At 41.8% G+C, this 21,808-nt stretch overlaps 1 long non-coding RNA gene across 1 annotated transcript in view; it reads right to left on the reverse strand.

The window, feature by feature from the left end:
• Window positions 1-20,809, reverse strand: part of LOC116150707 (uncharacterized) — a 57,679-nt gene extending 36,870 nt beyond the window's left edge. The window contains exon 1 of the long non-coding RNA XR_010379401.1: window positions 20,753-20,809. This is a non-coding gene — a long non-coding RNA (uncharacterized LOC116150707). The remainder of the gene's footprint in view (window positions 1-20,752) is intronic.
• Between the last annotated feature and the right edge of the window lie 999 nt (window positions 20,810-21,808).

The following is a 21,808-nucleotide window of genomic DNA, read 5'->3' on the forward strand; positions in this document are numbered from 1 at the left end:
ATTTTTACCTTTACATAGCACCCTTCAAGGACAGCGCTGCGTTGTAATTGCTTTTGTAGGCAAAAGCCTCTTTTTGGTTTATGAGGCAAGCATTCTGCTTTATTAACATTTAGTTCCCCAGGGCCAGCCAAATCAAGACACATAGTAGGCTAGCTAGACCTCAAAAGTCAGAAATTTTTGATTTGGGTTTTCCAAGAGAAACGCCAAGTGGCTCCCCCTGCTTCTAGAGACCACTTGGGTTCTGCATGGCAGTGGGGTAGGCTATCAGTGGAACTGATCTAGGAATGAGAACCAACAATCTGACAATCAGGGTTCATTGTCAGACCTCATGGCATTTTGAGCAATAAACCTTTTTGGTGACTGAAACCCCTGACAATGGTAATTCATAATTCCTGGATTGCATGTGTTCTGGTGCCCATGTGAGTCCAAATGGCACAAAACTGTGTTGGGCGGCTGCCTGCTTGTTTTTCAAGGTTTCAAAACCTACACTAACCAGAGCATACTCAGCTCTAGCCTGGACTGATATAAGAGCTTTCATTGTGTAGGAACATATGAGGATTTTTTTTTTTTAAACAAAAGCCAAGTGTTCCCTTTGGATGAATTAAGTTCCTCAATCTCACAGTGAAATATTGCATTTGTCAGTTTCAATTCATTGTTTCTTTAAACATCACATATTCCTTTGCATATTTATTAGTTTCATTAAAGACACACTGCTTATCTTTTTCCTGGCCACCTCCTTAAAGGCAAAGGACTCAGTGAGGGGACTTTGGAGGCCCAGGTAGACAACCCTCCCTCTCTGCTGAGTCCCTCCAGCTGTTTCCCTTCCACTGGCTGCATCAAAAAACAAACCAACAATCCTCTTCCAGCTGTTGCTATGGAGTTTATGAAAACATATATTAAATTGAATAACTTTGGTTATGGTGTCCAAGCAGCAGTGGTGGTGAACGACTTAACTTGCTGAGAAATGTGCTTCATGGAGATCGACTCTTACCTTGGGCACCAGGAAAGATAAACAGGATAATCCAAAAGACTCCTGTGCAGTCATAGGAACCTGGAGCCATCTGGTCAGGACAAAAATAAACCAGCCATGAAGCCTGCATGAATCTCCAGGGTTTTGGGCCGACTGAATTAACATCACTTGGATCGAAGAGCAGAGGAAACTGGCAGCAGAGACAGCTGAAACGACTGTAATTAACATACACGGAGCAAAGGGCTTTTAGAATGAAATGCTTTGTATTGTCTGGGGCTAAAACCCAGACAATCATTTGAAAGTTCCCCAGCTTGATAAAGGCAAATCAAAGCATGTATTGATGGGAAGATAAACTCTGGTGCGGTACAGAAACACAACAAAACACAACAGAAAACAGAAATGTCATTTAATTGGCACTTCACAAACCAGAGGGCTCAGCCGAACAGAATGATTCAGCTGCCTTGTGTTGAGCAAGTCAGTATGTGATACCACTCTCTGAGTCTCTGCGGCTGGACTACATTTCTCCATTTTTCCATACATTTTCCAGATTTAGCAAATCACAATTAGGCAAGATTGGGAACACAGTTATGTTTTAAAAATTGTTTGTTGTTTATATAAAATTCAAACTTAATTGGAAACCCTATATTTCATCTGGAAACCCCTACTGTGGAAATAAAGAAAACCCAAATGATGATACAAAGAGGCTCTTTATTCAGAGCTTGCCATAGAAAGGGCATAGACTATCATCACTTGTGTTTGGCTGAGACTCAAAGGCAGGCGGGGGAGTGGAAAAGCTTGGTAGTGATAAAAGGAAAGACTTCAGGTGTGCCCTGTGGAAATAAATGACCAACCAAATGAGAAAAGCAAAGGCTATTTATTCCGAGCTTGCTAAAGCAAGAGAGTCAGACACTGTTACTTGTGTGTTGGCAGCAGAGAAGTGGGAAAGCTTTAAAGTGGAAAAAGGGGAAGGCTTCAGGTGTGCCTTGATTGGAGGCTGGTGATGTAGGGAAGCTGGAGGCAGGCTAACTAGGAGCGGGGCATCCTATGGGATTGGTTAGGGGTGCATATTTGGTTTTCTTCCTTTGGTCCTCAGTTGGAAGTAGGGACGAAAATTAGGGAAGCTGTCAGTTCTTAATCAAGTCCTTGCTGATTGTTACAGAAGTTATTGTTTAGCTTCCCGGATTGTCACTAGAGTTAGTAATCTGGCTTCCTGCAAGTCTGACTTCCAGCAGGCTGGCTTCCTGGGCTGGTTATGGGAGATAAGGGTTGATTTCCTGGGCAGGGTGTTGCAGATTGTGGGTCAAAGTTCTATTTTTATATATGGCCTGACCATTGTCCTTTGGTATATTCAGCCTCTCAGGCCTGATTGGAGGTTGTTGACAGGGAAAGCTGAAAGTGGACTAATTAGAAGTGAGACATCTTATGTGATTGATTTGGGGAGCAGATTTTGCTTTCTCTGGTTGGTCCTGAGTGAATAGCTGGGGCCCAAATTCAGGAAGCTGGCAGTCACTGATGAAATCCTGATGGTTTGGGGTCAATTCCTACAGAGGTTGTGGTTTGGCCTGCCCACAGGTTGCAACAGAGCTGCTGATTTGGCAAAGGACCTGAATAGACATTTCTCCAAAGAACTAGAACAAATGACCAGCAAGCACATGAAGAGATGTCCAACGTCCTTAGTCATCAAGGAAAGTGCAAATCAAAACCACAATGAGAAAATACTTTATACCCACTAAGGTGGCTGTAATTAAAAGACATAATAACAAGTGTTGATAAAGAGGTAGACAAATGGGAACGCTCATACATTGCTGGTGGGAGTGTAGAATGGTGCAGCTGCAGTAGAAAACAGTTTAGCAGGTCCTCAAAAAGTTAAACATAGAATTACCATAAGATCCAGCATTCCACTCCTAGGTATAGGAGGATTCCACCCAAGAGAAATGAAAATATAAATTCACACAAAAAAATTGTACACAAGTGTTCACAGCAGCATTATTCACAATAGCCAAAAAGTGGAAATAGCTTGTATGTCCATCAGCTGAGGAATGGACAAACAAAATGTAGTATATAGATATGATGGAATATTATTCAGCCATAATAAAGAATGGAGTACTAAGACATGGCACAATATGGTTGGACCTTGAAAACATTATGCAAAGTGAAAGAAGCCAGGCACAAAGGACTGCATATTTTATGATTCCATTTATACAAAATGGCCAAAATAAGCAAATCCATAGAGACAGGAAATAGATATGTGATTACCAGGGTCTGGGAGGAGGGGAGAAGTGGAAAAGACTGCTAATGGGTACTGAGTTTCTTTGGAGGAGGATGAAATTGTTCTAGAATTAGGTAGTAGTGATAGTTATACAACTTTGAATATACTAAAAAAAAAACCCAGTAAATTGTAGGGTTTTTTAACTCCTATATTCTCTTCACGGGCGTATTTTCTAGTCACCTCTTGTGTTGAGTGAGGCATGTCTTTTAACTTTTGCAGCCTTCCTGAATGTACACTCTTCTGGACATCTGTACAAAATGGACCTTCTTCTGGTTTCTTGTCCTTGTCCCATGTTCTTCTGCAGACACAGCTTAAATGTGTTCTATCTTGGTCTCTCAGTCCATTAGTTATGACTGCCAAATGCTGCTGGAGGCCCAAAGAGAGGAGTTGAGAATGTATCATGGGCCACTTTGTATAATAACCTAGTTCAAGTACTACTGTAAAAACTACAAAATACCCTAAATTTAGGAATTATGTTTTCTTCTTTCCTTGTATTCTGCTTTTCTCTCTACAGACTTAGAAAATGTAATTGTCACAGCCTCATATTATGAGGGAAACCCAGAAAACCCAAAATCACAGCTCTAATGCCCTCTAGTGCTCTCTGCTTCACCATCTTCAGATATCTAGCTTGTGTCTGATTTCTCTCAAGCAAGGCCTCCCAAAAGTGTCTGATCTACCAATCTCCAATAAACAGGTTGACTGTAAGATGATAAGAGCCTCATTTTTACCTCTCTCACTACCGCTACCATTTTACCAAAGGTCTACTAGTAACATACGTCCTCAACCAGCCCTCCTCAACCCTAGACACACATTCGAATACCCTGGGAAGTAATTTTTGAATATTGATGCCTGAACCCCAGGCCCAGATTAGTTGGTATAGGGTGGGGCCTGAAAATTGATATTTTTTCAAAGTTCTCCTAGGCAACTTCAGTGGGCAGCCAGGGTTGACAAACTTGTGGAAACCAAAATTAAAAACATAATACCATTTACAATTGTGCTAAAAAAATTAAGTAGGGGGGGTATAGCTCAGTGGTAGAGCACAAGCTTAGCATGCAGGAGGTTCAATCCCAGTATCTCCATTAACATACAAAAAAAGAAGAAGAAAGGGGAATAAAGGAAAATTAAATAGTTAGATATAAAGCTAAAAGTATGTACAGGATCTATATGCTGAAAATTACATAACTCTGACAAAATAAATGGAGAAACATATCATGTTCATAGATTGGAAGACTCAGAATAGTACAGATGTCAATTCTCTCCAAATAGATCTAGAGATTTAATGCAGTTCCTATCAAGGTTTTTTTGTACACATAAACAAGCTTATTCTAAAATGTATATGGATGATTATCGCTTATATGTGGAATCTAAAAAAAAGGACACAAATGAACTTATCTACAAAACAGAAACAGACTCACAGACATAGAGAACAATTTTATGGTTACCAGGAGATAAAGGGGGTGGGAAGGGATAAATTGGGAATTTGAAATTTGCACCTCTTGGGGAGTGATAGAAATGTTAGCTATCTTGATTGTGGTGGTGGTTTCATTGGTATATACATCTATCAAAAGTTAAAAAAATGTGACAATGAATATATGTATGTTCATGTATAACTAAAAAATTGTGCTCTACACTGGAATTTGACACAACATTGTAAAATGACTATAACTCAATAAAAAAAAGTTTTAAAAAGTTATCAAACTGTACATCTGAAAAAATAAATAAATAAATAAATAAATAAATAAATAAATAAATAAATAAAATGTATATGGAAAGGCACAAGCCCTAGAATAACAATAATAAAATAGAATTTTAAATAAAACATACCTAATTTTTAAATTTAATTTCTAAAATATTGAATTAAAAATAAAATATTTTTAAAACGAAGAACAAAGTGGGAGGAATCAACCTGATGGCTTACTATATAGCTAGAGTAATCAAGGTAATTATTGTCTTAGCAGAGAGATGGACATAGATCAAAGGAACAGAAATAAAACTCACGTAGACTCACACAAATACACCAAACTGACTTCTTTTTTCCAACTGACTTTTGACAAAGATGCAAAAGCAATCCAGTGGAGGAAGGATAGCCTTTTCAACAAATGGTGCTGGAGCCACTGGATATCCATAAGCGAAAAAAAAAAAAAGAACCTTGATCTAAACCTCAAACCTTACAAAAATTAACTCAAAATGGATTGTGGAGTTAATATAAAATGTAAAACTCTAAAACTTTTAGAAACAAAATATTGGAAAATAAATCTTTGGGACCTAGGACTAGATGAACAGATGTTAGACTTGACACCAAAAGCACAATCCTTAAAAGGAAAAATTGATGAGTTGGACTTTATCAAAATTAAAAACATTTCTTCCAAGGGGAGGGTGGAGCTCAGTGGCAGAGCGTGTGCTTAGCATGCACAAGTCCTGCGTTCAATCCCCAGCACCTCCATTAGACATAAACAAACCTAATTACCTCCCCACCAAAGAAATTTTATAAATTAATGATAAATACAAATAAATAAATTTTTTAAAAAATATTTCTTCTATTGAAAGACCCTGTTAAGAAAACGAAAAGACAAGTCACAGACTGGGAGAAGATATTTGCCAACTATATCCCCAATGAAGGCCTTACGTCCAGAACAGATAAAGAACTCTCAGAACTCCACAATAAAAAAAGCAAACAATCCAACTTGAAACTAGGCAAAAGACATGAACATATATTTCACCAAAGAGGAGATATGGATGGCAAATAAGTATCTGAAAAGATGTTCAACACCACTAGCCATTAGGGAAATGGAAATTAAGACCACCGTGAGATATCACTAGACACCTGGTACAACAGTTGAAATAAAAAATAGTGATAAATACCAAATGCTGGTGAAGCCACAGAGAAATTAGATCTTTCTATTTTGCTGGTGGGAATGTAAAATGGTGCCTCCATCTGGAGAAGAGTTGAGGGTAGAATGAATATGTACAAAGGGATAATATGAAGGGGTTCTTTCGTGGCGATGGGGACCAGTTCTGTATCTTGATTGTGGAAGTGGAATAGAACCACATGCATGTGCACACACACACACACACACATACAGTTTTTTTAAACAGTGAAAACTGAATACAGTCCGTAGTCTAATTAAGATTAATATACCACACCAGAAACTAACACAACATTGTAAATCAACTATACTTCAATTAAAAAAAAAGAATAATGTACCAATGTCAGTTTTGATATTATAATACAGCTGTGTAAGATGTCACCATTGGGGAAAGCTGGGTGAAGGATGAAGTTGTACTATTTTTGCAATTTCCTCTAAGTATATACTTATTTCAAGATAAACATTTTTTAACTTTAAGAAATATATCCCCCCAAAAGTCCTTTTGGTCTTCTAGAGTCTACTATTAAAACACAAATATCCCTGAGGGGGTGAAATCCTTAAGCAATTGCCTCCCAGCTATAGCTTTATCCGGCTCAGCTTTTTAGGTCATTTTCTGCCCTGAGAGCATTTTAGAATATATCAGGGGTGCTTCAGGAGACAGAAGGAGGGAGCCCCAGGAGAATGGGGAAGGGTCTCATAAGAAGGGGTGAATGTGCCAACCATCATCATCTCTTCCAATGCTCATGCAACATTACCCTTTCCTGTCTCAATATCTCTGCCAAGATCCATTGGTTTCATCCACACGCAGAGGCGGCAAGACAGAAATCAGCCTGAAATTCACTGCCTGCTCTTCTCTCACATCTGCCAGACGCTTGCTGTGTGCCTAGATTTCTCTTGTGAAGAACAGTTGTGCCAATGTGCTGTAGTAGCTTGGAATAAGTGGGCTAAAGAAGAATTGTAAAGTATAGTATATTCTGGAAATTAAACCTTTGTCAGTCGCATCATTTGCAAATATTTTCTCCCATTCCGTAAGTTGTCGTTTCGTTTTACTTCTGATTTCCTTTGCTGTGCAAAAGCTTATAAGTTTAATTAGGTCATATTTGTTTATTTTTGCTTTTATTTCTATTGCCTGGGTAGACTTCCCTAGGAGAACACTGCTGAGATTTATGTCAGAGAATGTTTTGTCTATATTTTCTTCTAGGAGGTTTATAATGTCTTGTCTTGTGTTTAAGTCTTTAAGCCATTTTGAGTTTATTTTTGTGTATGGTGTGAAGGAGTGTTCTAACTTCACTGATTTACATGCTGCTGTCCAGTTTTCCCAACACCACATGCTGCAGAGACTGGCTTTTCTCCATCGCATATTCTTGACTCCTTTGTCAAAGATTAATTGATTGTAGGTCTGTGGGTTTACTTCTGGACTCTCTATTCTATCCTTCAATAAAAAATAACAAAACAAAATAAAATAAAAATATCATAATGGCAAGCTTGGGTGATTAGAGCAGCTTGGGATTTTTAAAGGATTGAGAGTCTCAGTTTTTGACAGAAAGGCATCTGAATTGGGGATAGGAGGATCTCCAAATCCTTCCACATCAACAGGCTCCTCCTGTTGGTCTAGACTTTTGTTCCTGAGACATAAGGCTTTAGGAGTCACTTAGAAGTTGTTCCCCTGCAGAACATATAGAAACACATGGCGAACATTACTCCCTTTTTTTTTGAGATGTACATCTGAATGGCCCAACATCAAGGCAGGAGAAACCCCACTGTTCGGAAGGATTCTGGTTCTGACAACAGCAGGCCATTAATTTGGAGACAGAGACAACTGTTACAACTCAATGGCAGAAGCAGGGAAAATGTCTAACAGCTGATACACTCAAGTGTCTCAGCTACTGGTATCTAAAACCAGGCCACACAGAGTTGGAGGAAGGGCACAAGAGTTTGTCCGAGGAGACCAAGGATGAGGGGCTAAGGAAAGGGAAATGTATGCATTGTGACCAGGAAGAACTTTCTGATGAGCAGTATTTCTTACACTCAAATTGCTCTGTGTTTTACAGAACCTGGCCAGAAAGGGACCCTGGGCATGAAAAGGCAGAGAAACACCTGGAAATAAAGCAAGAAGCTCTGAGACAGAAGGTATTAAAGGAGCCAAGGGAGACATACCTGCTGGCAGCTTGATGGATGCAGAGGTGTCATGGCCCCTTCCTTCAACACTAACTGCAAAGTCATTGGCTTTAAGGAAAGGACACAAGACAGGGAATTATGACAGACATGATTTTCAAGGACTAGCAAGGATACCATCAGAGTAAAACCCTGAAGTGAACAAAGCCACTGAGGCTCATGATTAGTTTGCTGAAGCTAATGCCAGGTTGGTATTAGAAACTAGTGGAAATAGGGCTTCTGGTAGGAAGAGATGAGAACACTCAGTTTCTTGTTATGCAAAACCTATCCCCCCCTGAAATAGCTCAAATGTCCTACCATGGTTGAATTTAAGCTACAACACACAAATGTTTTAATGATACAGTCCTTTTCAATGACACTGTTGACTGGTAACGTGTCTGTGTTGGCTTAGAATTTAATTTCTGCCCTTAGATTGGCTTGCAGACTGTGCTTTTCAGTAAAATGGCATCGTTTATCAAGGTGCGATTGTGAATTCTCTCCAGATGTGTTAAGTGCCGCCGTCCTTAAAGCCTACTCTGCAGGGCCAAGGGGACAAAGCCATCTTACCTGAGAAGAGAGAAGACTTCTGAGGAAAGAGCTGTGAATAGCCCCTGGAGTGGAAAGGCACTCTGGAGAGAGGGAGCAGACAAACAGGGAAAGAAAGGCCCCCATACATGCCCAGCTACTTGAAGATGAGTGCCAGAACCTAGCATCCACTGGCATGCAGGCATGGGAATCCTCAGGCTAGCCCCTGGCCCAGGGCCATGCTGTAGAGCAGGCCAGGAGTATCTCCCTAGTTCTTGATATTCCTCTCTGTCCTTTTTGGAGACTTGCTCTCCAAAATGTTCTATGACCTGGGTCAAGAGGAACACAAGAGGAGATAAACAAGGCCCTACTGTAATGCACAGGGAACTATATTCAACGGCTTATAGTAATAAAAAAGAATATGTATATATGTATATGTATAACTGAATCACTATGCTGTACACCAGAAACTAACACAACATTGTAGATCAACTATACTTCAATTTTAAAAAATGGGGGGGATGATTAAAAAAAAAAAGGAGCACAAGAGAAATATTTCAAACAAACTTTTTCACACTGAGATATGACCCAACATGATTCCTTACCCACACTCCCACCTCCACTCTTACCTTTCAGTTCTTAAAGAAGATAACTGAAGTGAGCAATGTATAACTCAAAGGTGTTGGGGGTCTACGCAAATATGCAATAAAGCCCCTTTATTCACCCCATCCCTAAAACAGACATCTGACCATGATTGTTCTATCTCAGACTCTCTTTGCCCTGCGCTGGTAAGAGAACCCCTTTATCCTGCAAAGAATCCATTATCCTTACTGTTTGGATGGAGCTGCAACCATCTGCCCCTCCTGACCATGGGACTGGGACCTAAGCTGGCCAATCAGCATCAACCTCCCTCTTAAGCATAGTACTTGGATAAAGGGAGGGCACGTTACACAAATTAGCCAATCAGAGTCCTTCCTGGGACCTTTTTTTTAACCTACTAAGGAAGTTACCATGGGGCAGCCCTGATAATGCTATTTGAGTCCCTAGATCCAGCTGTGCTTTGAAGCATAGAACACACATTTCCCAGTTGTGTGAGTCAATAAATTCCTCTAAAAACTCTGATGTATGACAGAGAGGATGCAAAAAGCCAGCAGTTCTCATGAGTACTAACTATAGCGTTTGCCTTGTTGCTGTGTCCTTCTAGCCAAGTCACTCTGAGTCTTTGAAAACGTGGGGCAGAAATTGAGCCACATCCATTGGAGAGCTTGGATGGAAATAATGATGGGACAGTTAACATCAATGTGATGTTTGGGTGTAGAAACTTTCCGTGAATGCCTAAAATTACACCATAAAGGAATCTACCCATCCTGGGCAGATATATGGCCCCTCTTGCCAATGAAATTCATTTCTGCCTAAGTTGAATGCAATAAGCATGTAACATGAGGAGGCAGATGAAAGATCATAGCCAGAAGTTAGGTCAACTTTCCTACATGCCAAGGAAGAGAATTTCAGACAAATACAACCCAAAGCTGAATCGAGTAAAAAGTGTCTAACTGGAGGAAAATAATCCATATGGAAGGCTATCATCTTGTGACAACAAGGCAACCTCGGACACCTAGGTGACTCCCCCAGGAAGATGTTAGCCATGTGGATTTCTTTATAACCTGGCAGGAGAGGCTGTCATCTCCAGAGTCTGACATCAGAAGCTCCAGATAAATGAGCCCTTGTTTGCCATCTTTCAGAACATGGCAGCATAAGTTTAATTTAGACAAACCAGAGCCTAGAAGTAGACTCACAAAGCCTTCCTCACAAGGGAGCTGGCTCAATTTCAGATGTGGAGGCAGGACAAATAAAGTGCCCAGGAGCTGTGGGAACAAATGGCAGAGAGCAGTCCAAGTCAGTGGTTAGGTGAGTTGGATGAGGGGGCAGAGGAAGCTCCAATTTGAAGTGCCAAGGATTCCAGCTAGTTCTCAGAGTATGGCAGCAGGGTATCGAGGGGCTGGCTACACATGGATGGTGATTCTTGGAAGTCTAAGCAGATTGACAGTCATCCTCAGGGGCATCTTACAACAAGGAGCAAAACTATGGGTGTTGGACTAGCTATGGAAGCCAAAACTCGACCCCATGGGTAATCAGATTGGGAGAAGGTATTAGGATATCCTGGAAAGAGACAAACACAGAGTTGTAATCTGAGAGCATCCAGGAGAGGAGACATATCATCATGGCAGATACCCAGGCTGAAGAAATGAGACAGAAGTCTAGTTCTGTGAACTGGATAATGAAGACCCAGAACCACTTTAGAAGCAAGCAGAGCCCAACACTGAGCCCAGAACGTTAAAGGGGGGCTCCAGAAATTTTCGCTGAGAACACACAGAGTTTGTGGTAGAGAAGGAGGCAAAATTTAACCTCTAGGTGGGAACTCAGGGGTCCTTTTAGGAGAAAAGGATAATAGTTACTGGGAACCCAGCTGGAAAGGTCACTGGTACCATCCTGAAACCTCCCTCAGTTCTATGTATGCCACCATTAGAACTGGGTTTTGTTTTTAGCAAACATTCCTTATGAGAAAAATTCTTATTAGTATATGGGTCATAATTTAAATGGTTATATACCTTATACTTTAGTATGAATTTGCTTACATATTTCTTTCCTAAGAGCAGGTTTTGATGGAGGTTGGAAGAACTTATTCACACAGCAGAGTCTTACTAAGAGGCTAAGAGCCAGGCACTGTGCTATGCACTAGGGGTACAAAGATGAGGCAAAGCAGATGTGCTTCATCCGTGGAGAATTTTACAGCTTTCTAGATTAAAGGTGGGAAGGCAGCCACTAAAAGGAAAAAAAAAAAAAGATGTGCAAGAGGGAAGCTGGGTAGACTACACACAAATGTTTTCTTATTTTCCAGTGTTTCCAAATCTGACTCATTTATTTCTCCATGGAAATCCCACAGATGATCCTTGCCATCTTCCCACAGCCCTTAGCTCTAACTCTTCAATAGCATCAGGGCTTCTTGGTCCATGCTTACAGTCAGAGGTAGGGATGCTGGGAAGGTCATTTTGATCCTCTGATTTATGGAAAATGGGTTCCCTCAAACCTCTTGTCAAAATCCTTTCACTGCATCACAGCATCTCCTGACAATAGGCTGGTAGGGGCTATAATAACAGAGATTTATAATAACCCCAGGTCACTTATTCTCCAATGTCCACTACATAAAATTCAAACCCCTTTCAAGGCCTGGCTTTCAAAGCCTTCCACTCTCTTTAGTCTACATAACTGTACTAGATCTTTCATTACTCATCTACTTCAATTTTTTGACTTATGTATCCCAGAATATAATCTGTGCTTTCCTATTTCCATGTCCTTGTTCATGCCAGCCTCTCCACCAGATGCCCTACCACCACCATCTCTATATAAAGAATTTCTACCAATTCTTCAGTGCCATCCCATTCACAAAGTCATCCCCAATCTCACCTGCCAGAAAAGATCACTAGCCATTTTTGTGCTTGTACCATTCAAATGGCTGTTACCATATACCATCTTCTCAGATGGGTATTTTGTAACTGTCTTATCTGTCCTAATGAAAGACAGGGACTGTAATGCATATCCAGAAAATTCTGGGCATCATAAATATCTGATGAATTGAATTGAATTGAATTGAATTGAATTGATTGAATACATGTGGTTGACAGAAAGGTGGAGACCAAATCAAAGCAATGCTGTTTCAAAGGTTAGCCTGGTTGAGGCAGGCAAATAGGCCAGAGGAGAAACCAGATGGAGGCTGCAGAGGAACCAATTAAGGGACCTGTGATTACCATGGAGTGAGGAGATTAAAGTAGAGATCCAGATAGTAGAACTGGGCCTGGACAGGAAAAAGCAAACTGGAAAGGCCCTGCAAGCCAAAACATGGGGACTGGAGGAGATGAAGGATAAGGGTTCATCTTGGGGAACTAAACCTGGGGGTGCCCTAGACACAAATAAGCAGATAGCACTTGCCAAACTATGCTGTGCTTTTTCTTCTTTCTTGATTCAAGGTCTGAGCTTAGTTGATAACCATTCATTTTTTTATTGTGTTGAAAGGTCTTGGAAGTTTCTGAGGCACAGATATGCAGACTGTGTTCCTGGAAACCCTGTCCTTCCACCTCCTCCCACCATCCATGCTCTGTGGAGACATCTCAAAGCCACCAAGACTGTCAAGTGGCAGTAGAGGCAGGGTTCTGGAGCTCCAACTAACTTCACTTCAAGTACTCCACTTTGATTTATCTTGTATTTATGGAGTTTTCCATAAAATGTATCTTGAGAAGAAGAATTTGCTGTTTAAAAAGTGTTTTATATGACCCAGCAATTTCATTCCTTTCATTCAATAGAAATGAAAATATATGTCCACACAAAACCTTGTACGTGAAAATTCAAGGCAGCACTATTAATAACAGCCAAAAGGTAGATGCAAGCCTACGGTCCCTCAACTGATGAAGAGATAAACAAAATGTGGTTTATCCATGTGATGGAATATTATTCAGCCTTAAAAAAGGAACAAACTACTGATACATGCTAAAAATGAATGAAGCTTGAAAACATTATGCTACATAACAGAAGTCAGTCACAGAAGTCACATATTGTATGATTCTATTCATATGAAATGTCCAGAAAAGGCAAATCCATAGAAACAGGGAGTAGATTAGTGGTTGCCTGAGATTGGGGGTGGGGATAGGGAGTGACTTTTAACAGGCATGAAGTTTCTGTTAGCAGGGACAAAACTGTCCTAAAATTAGATTGTGGTGATGGTTGCTTGACCTTGTAAATACATTTCAAAAACCACTTTAAGAAGGTGAATTGTATGGTATGTGATTTGTATCTCAGTAAAGCTGTCTCTTCAATAAAAACCTTTAGAACCTTTTACTCTAGGGCAGTGGTTCTCAATGGGGAGCATTTTGCTCCCATGGGACATTTGGCAAAATCTAAGGATGTTTCTGATTGTCACAACCAGAGAGGTGCCACTGGTACCAGATAGAGGCCAGGGATGCTGCTAAACATCCTACAATGCACAGGATGCCCCAACAACAAAGAATTATCTGGCCCAAAATGTCAGTAGAGCCGAGGCTGAGAGACTCTGATCTAGGGTATAAGTGCTTTAAAATAAAGATGATTGTTCCTAATATTCTTACCAGGGTTTGCTGTTGTCACTCTTTTATGGCATTTGCTACTCACCCGCACCCCCTATACACCTGTGGGACTCGACTTTTTTAGCATCTTTTGTAACTGGCCTCTCAGAGCTAAAGTGGCCACTCGGATTCATGAATCCCTATGTTTATAGCAGTGATCAGCTCCTCCCCTCTCACAATGGTTAGAAACCACTTCAGGATTAGAGTCACAGCTCTTGAAAATATTTATGTAACAAACAGTTTTTCAAGATGGTTATGATTCTAGAAAATGGGCAGGGGATAGCTTAACATTCTAAATAAAGTACCATATTTTAGAAAGCAAAGAAACATCCATATTTTCTAGTCTATAAAATTTAAAATCTATGCTTTAAAAAGAGACCATACATGAAATGCATACACGAGTCAGCAAGTTTATGTATCAGTATACACTTGAACCTTGAATAACACAGGAGTTAGGAGCCCTGACCCCCTCTAAGCACAGTGGGAAATCTGCCTAGAACTTTACAGTCCCCTCTCCATATCTGCGGTCCCATCTGCAAATTCAACCAACTGCAGGTTGTATAGTATTGTAGTAGGTATTTGTTGGGGAAAAAAATCACATATATGTGGACCCAGACAGTTCAAACTCCTGTTATTAAATGATCTACCTCATATTTATACAAAAGGTGTATTATAAAGCTAGGGGATCTGGTGATATTGGGCAAGTACTTATAGCCCGGATCTAGATGAGGGCAAATGCCTATGGAAAAATTTTGTGACAGGCAAGTTGAAGTTCATGGAGAAAAGCCTCTGTATGGGGCCAACTCTCCCACACTGGGAAGCTGGAAACATCTGTTTTCATGAATCAGAACCTCTCTTGCCTGCTTTATTGGTTTCCCGTAGGGACACCTCTCAGATGTTAGAAACCTTATTCTTCCCACCTTACCCCCATCACACATCTAACAAAACCAATCCTCAAGAAAAACTGCTGACACGGTCTTCACCTGGAAATGTATACATCCTGTTGTGAGTATGGGCTGGGGGAGTGTACATTTCAGTGGGATTTGTTAGCCACAGCAACACTTGGATGTCAGTCTTTGCAACATTGTAGGTCCTGTTCTATTTCATATAAGCAGAATTATGTGGTATTTGGTTTTTTGTTTTTTGTTTGTTTTTTTTTTTGTGACTGGCTTATTTCACTTAGCTTAATGTCCTCAAGGTTCATCTGTGTTGTAGCATGGGTTGGGATTTGCCAGGACGTATCTTTTTTTTTTTTAACGTGTAAGTCTCCACTGAAGATGTCATAGACTTGCCCCAGCGCCCCAGGAGTCTGAGTTGGGACTCTCCCACTGGGGCTTGCCATACATTCTCCACCATCTTTTTCCTACCACTGATATTTACAACACCCTAATGTCTGCCAGGTCATGGCCCAAGCACTAGAGCTGTGTGAATTGCACCTTGAACCTGATACAGGCACGTTCCTGCTCTGGGTTCCAATAAATGCAGCAACCTTCTATGTCACCCGACACGTGGGCCAAAGCAATAACCCGCAGTGTCCAATATGCTGCCTGTAAAATCTGAAGAGGCCCACCAGGCACTATCCTTCCTCTGTGATGGGAGATGCAAGATGCAATGATTCATCTTTTATTTTGGAAGGGATGTTCTGGCACTGAAATCTAGACCACTGAAATCCTAACATTTTTAGATGTGTCAGAGTCCTGAATTTTCAGTGTTCATCTCCCACCATCTGGAGCACATTACCAAATCCCTCAGTGGGATGGCCAACCTCTTACCTGGTAACTGATGTAATAAATCAATGTGATGTTCTGTGAGGTGTCCAGACAGTCCCGATTATACTGTACTAATGATGACAGAAGACAGGAGAGTTAAAAGAGCTTTGGGGAAAAACTGTAAATTAATATTAATGTCCATTCTGTGTGACTGTAAACTGTATTTTTTTTAATTTTCTGATATGGATAGAAGAGGATGCATTTGACAAATCAAAGACCACAAATCATGTATCTGAGGCCATGTTAGTCTTCTCTAGTGATACCACACCTGGTTGCCACTGGGATTGTTGTTATTTGGTTGAGCTTGTGGCAGTCCACTGTCAACCCTCAGAATCCAGCCAATTTCTGCAGGAGCCAGAATGGCCAATGAGATGGAGAGACAATGGAGACCACCATTACTGCATCCTTTAGATCCTTAAAGGTGGCACTAATCTTGGCTATACTCCCAGGATATAAAATTGACGCTGATTTACTGCCTTTGCTGAGTGAAAGGTAGTGTTATGGGTTGAATTGTGGCCACCTGAGATTCATATGTTGAAGTCCTAACTCCCAAAACCTCAGAATGTCACCTTATGTGGAAATAGGGTTGTTGCAGATGGACTTAGTTAAGATGAAGTCATACTGGAGTAGGGCGGGCCCCTAAGCCAATATAACTGATGTCCTTATGATGTCCTTTGGAGACACACACAAAGGGAGAAGGCCATGTGAAGATGAAAGCGAAGATTGGGGTGATGTTTCTACAAGCCAAGGAAGGCCAAAGATGGCCAGCAAACCAGCAAAAGCTAGGAAGGGGCACAAACAGATTCTCTCTCACAGCCTCGGAAGGAACCTACCCTGCAAACACCTGACTTTGGACTTCTGGCTTTCAGAACTGTGAGATGATAACTTTCTGTTACTTCAGCCACCCAGTTTGTGGTTCTTTGCTAGAGCATCCCCAGGAAATGCACACAGGCAGTTCCAGAGGTTTCCACTTAGTCTTCCCCACTATCATAGCTCTTACCCCACAGGCCAAGGAACCAATACAGAAGTTGCACCAACTGTCCATTATCTCAATCCCAATTATACATTCAAAGACTGGCAAAATGACCACAGGTTGGAACTGTGGACTCAATGCCCCCACTGTAGACTAGACCAAGTCACACTTTAAGCTAGACTTGGGCAGGACTCCATTTATTACCAGGTCCTTATACATCCTCACTCTAACAGTGAGGCCATGATGACACTTAAAGTTTCCAGTTATCAATGTTAATTCAGACCCTGTGTCCAACAGTCCTTAAGAAATCTGTCACCTCACACCGCTCAGAATGGCCATCATTAAAAAGTCCACAAACAATAAATGTTGGAGAGGGTGTGGAGAAAAGGGAACCCTCCTACACTGCTGGTGGGAATATAGTTTGGTGCAAACATTATGGAAAACAGTATGGAGATTCTGCAAAAAACTAAAAATAGACTTACCCTATGATCCAGCAATCCCACTCCTCAGTATATATCTGGAGGGAACTCTAATTGGAAAAGATACATGCACCCCAATGTTCATAGCAGCACTATATACGATAGCCAAGACATGGAAGCAACCTAAATGTCCATCAACAAATGACTGGATAAAGAAGTTGTGTTATGTTTATACAGTGGAATACTATTCAGCCATTAAAAATAATGAAATAATGCATTTGCAGCAACATGGGTGGACCTATCATACAAGGTGAAGTAAGCCAGACAAAGACAAATATCATATGATATCACTTATATGTAGAATCTAAAAAAAAATAATACAAATCAACTTATTCACAAAACAGAAACAGACTCACAGACATAGAAAACAAACTTGTGGTTACCAAAGCAGGAAGGGGAGGGGGAGGGGTAAATTAAGAGTCTGGGATTCACAGATACTACTATATATAAAATAGAAAAATGAAAATGCCAGAACACCAGAAACTAACACAACATTGGAAATCAACTCTACTTCAATTTAAAAAAAATCTGTATATCTCCCTTCCCCAGTGTAGTTGTCCAAAACCAGTTACAGTGGCAGGAGCTACTGTTCATCCCACTAATCTCCCTCTTCTAAGTTACCCCTCAGGAACAGGGGCCCACCAGAATTTGGGGGGAGCAGCACCCTCATCATATGTGGAGAAGGGGATCCATTTGGCACAAGGGGTGGGCTGTGCAGACACAAACAAGAGCCATCCAGACCCTCTTCAAGCTCCTTCAGCACCTGCCTCAGCTTCAGAGAGCCACCTGGCCTGAAGATACAGCCTTCCCAGCACAGCACACAAGCAGTGACTGAGGGAGGAAGAGGGGATAAAGGCCTGACCAGCTCCACCCAACATAAGACACTCTGATGGGCAGTACTTAACTGCAATGGATTGAATGTTTGTGTCTCTCCAGAATTCATATATTGAAACCCTATGCCAACATGATGGTATTTGGAAGTGGGCCTGTGGGAGGTAAATAGGTCATGAAGGTGGGGCCCTCAAGTGGAATCAGTGCTCTTGTAAAAGAGGCCATAGACGTAGCTGGTTCTCTTTCTGCCAGGTGAGGATACAACAAGAAGATGGCAGCCTGCAGCCCCGAAGAGGACCCTGACTGGGACCCAACCACGCTGGCACCTTGATCTCAGACTTCCAGCCTCCAGAACTGTGTAAAATAAATATTGTTGCTGAAGCCGCCCAGTCTATGATTACTTATTGTAGCAGCACAAGCAGACTGAGACACTTACTCAAGGGTTCCCTCCTGGATTGGCTGGCTGAGGCTTTGTTAGGCTTTCAGTCACATTTCTACTTCTTCCTCTGCTCATTTCCACTTCTGTCCTGTTCTTTCACAGGTGTTGGTCCTTAATAAATGTCTTGCCCCCAGCTGTCTCCAGAGAATGCACCATGTGACATGTGTTCATTCCATATTTTAGAGTATTAGTGTTATTTTTAACTGTTTGAAAATTATACTTTAACAGAGATTTTGCAGGTAGTATAGGTGTGTTCTTTTTTAATCTACTTTTTTTTTACTCTTTTTGTGTGGGGGGGTTATTTATTAGGTTTATTTATTTTTTTAATGGAGGTACTGGGGATTGAACCCAGGCCCTCGTACATGCTAAGCATGAGCTCTACCACTGAGTTATACCCGCCCCCTCTAAGAATCAGTTCTTTATTAAGAGCTATGTGAGGTCAATTGATGTCTTTGCTTTTATCTCAAGCAAAACTGTTATTTTCCTTTCCTTGGAAGCAGATGGAGGCATGTGTGGAGAGGGGGCTACACTAAAGAATGTAACTCTCAATAACACTCAATAACATTGTAAAATGGGTTATGTTCCTTCAGGGTCTTCCCTTCTCCCTCCTCCTTCTCCTCCATTAATCATGTGAACTCTCACTGGGACCTGGGTCCCTCGCAAACCTCCAGGACCTTTTCCCCCATCAAACTCCCCTGACCACCAGAAGTGACCCATTCTTCATCATCCCTGTGGGTCACATCCCCTTAGACATGTGCTAAGTGACTCATTAATCAGGATCCACCAGGCTATTAATAGCTGCCAATAGCAATGTAAACAGTCCTGTTCCTATGCTTTTTCCAGAAGAGTATAATGCGGGGATTTTAGAGCCATGAGGGCACCAGGAGGGCAGACCATCATAAGTAGAGGCAGCCACAAATTATGGCTTCTCAGCAGCCACTTTAACATGGAAAAACAGAGAGAGATCAGAATGGGATTCTAAGAAAGGGTTAATGACAAGCACCACGCTGGGTTAGGCTCTCAGCAGCTACAGCGACCTGGGCTACTCCAGGAGCTGGAGAAATGGTGAAGGGACCTGAGAGGAAAGTGAGACTGCTCCAGCCACCTGCTTACAAAGTTCTGACTCTTGTACTGAGGCAATTCCAGACAAGTAACTGATTTAAACAGACCATTTACCCAGTCTGCCTTTGTCTTGGAGAAATTAGTCAGGATAAATGACAGCATCCTGATTAAAATAAACAGGAATCATTCAGAAATCTTGACAAAAAAGAAAACAAAACTGAGTTGACTACTGAAGGCTGTGTGGATGGAGACTTTTCTCTGTATGATGACCAATATTGGCACAACCAGAGAAAGTTATCTGGAAGAATACTTTTCTCTGTGAACTATCAATCTGATCGAGAGTTTGGTTCAATTGTGTATGCCTGTATTCACTTTTAGAGTTTGCTTTTTCCTCCCATCCTTTCCCATTTACTTTTAATTTTTGACTATGTAGCTTTCCCCACTTTCCTATGCATCACAAGAGGAAATGTTGGAAATATACGCTGCAAACACAAGAGTGTGTTGTTGCCTTTAGATAAAGATTTCTGTTGTGTTTTAAAACTAGATGGCAGTACGGTTTCCTGATAAACCTGGTTCCAGGTCCTTAGTGTATTTCTGCAACTAACAGCAAAAAGAAAACCCACCTGGGGAAATATTTCATTGCAAAAGCACCAACTGCTGGAAACTGGGTTCGCCTAAGGAGCCCTGCTCTGTGGTCCTGGGATCATAGGCCCTCCACCAGGGCAGGATTTCTGCTTAATAAAGTAACTTTTGTGAAATTTCCCTAAATCACAAATCCGACGACGCAATTTTAGCAATGGAGAGAATGAATGAATAAATGAATGGATGCATGAATTAATGAATGCAAGGAGGCACAGGCGCCTGCTGGGCTTGGGATTGAGTTGAGGGGTGAATATGGACCATGAGACTGCAGCTGCTCACACGAGGACAGACCCCATCACTGCTGCACTAAGAGGCATAGCTGTAAATTCTGTTACAAGAGTACCATCTTCAGCACCTTTGACAAGTGAACAGACTAAGTCACAAAGACGGGATTCGAATCCTTTCTCCACCCCGAAAGCCCTTCTGCCATAGCCGGGAACTCTGGCTAAGCAACCATTGCGCCTGCGTCAAATCAGCGGCCAACTGGAGTTCGGCGTGCGACCGGGGTGGGGTTGCGGGGAAGGCGGGCTAATGCCCTGTGAGCACAGAAAATCCTCAGGATTGGTAAAAACTCGCATTGACCAATCAGGTCCCAAAATGAGCCTTGAGGCCCGCTCACCTCTCCGCGGATCCAATCGCTTGCTCCTGCACGCTCAAGCCGCCGATTCAAAGGTAAAGAACCTAGAAAGGAGGAGACTGAGAAGCTGCGAGTGAAGCCTGGGCAAGTTGGCGGCCTCATTCCAACAGTGGGTGCCTGCCCGGGACTCGGATGGGAACCGAGAGGATGGGTGGGGGCTGCGGACTGCCGTTCCTGCCTCCATCACGAGCTTGTGCAGAAAACCCCCTACACGGGAGGTGGTAGCGGCCCGTAGTGTCCCCTCCAACCCCACAGTGGTTTCTTCCAAAGTAGACGCCACCTACCTAGTGGTACCTTCCAGAGCTGACTGTTCCATCTGCGCCTCCCGCAGTGGTATAACCTGGGGGACGGTTCTATCATCGACTTTTCATCTCTGCGTCCGGAGGCCCCCTACTGGTGTGATCAAGGAGGCTTCAATGCCAATACCCTGTGAACTGTTCCTTCTCAGCCTCCTCCCATTGTGTGGACCCTTCCATCTCTATCTCCTCCCACTCCACACCCACGTTCCCAAATGGACTGCTCCAGGCCTTGACCCTGAAGGCCTTGCAGAGAGCAAAGGCTAAGGACTACAACCCCCTGCCTTAAAGCTCCTGCCCCAGGAGTGGGCTGAGGATGTCGATCATTGGACAGCAATGTGGCAGCATCTATCAAAATAAAAAAACTGGAAATATAAAGAAGCTTTCACTCAATTAAAAAAAAAAAAGAATTGACGAAAATAAAAACTGAAAGTATCTTCCACTGGAATGTCAGCTCCACCAAAGCGGGAACATGTAGCTTTCTAGTTCCTTGAGTCTTCCCAACACCTAGAGCAGTGTCCGGCACAGAGTAGGCACTCCTTAAGTTGTTGAAGGGCTGACTCCTTAGATTCAGCAATTACACTTATAAGATTGTGTGCTAAAGAAACACACACATGTGCACATTACTGTGCGCACAAGGGTGGTACAAGCGAACTACCGATGGGCTGGGGAGTGGTGCTCTCAATGACCATTTATAGCCAACGACTTGCAGAGTAAAATTAATGACTAGGGTTCATGTTAT

This window comes from Camelus dromedarius, chromosome X (assembly GCF_036321535.1).
Source record: "Camelus dromedarius isolate mCamDro1 chromosome X, mCamDro1.pat, whole genome shotgun sequence".
Taxonomy (NCBI): domain Eukaryota; kingdom Metazoa; phylum Chordata; class Mammalia; order Artiodactyla; family Camelidae; genus Camelus; species Camelus dromedarius.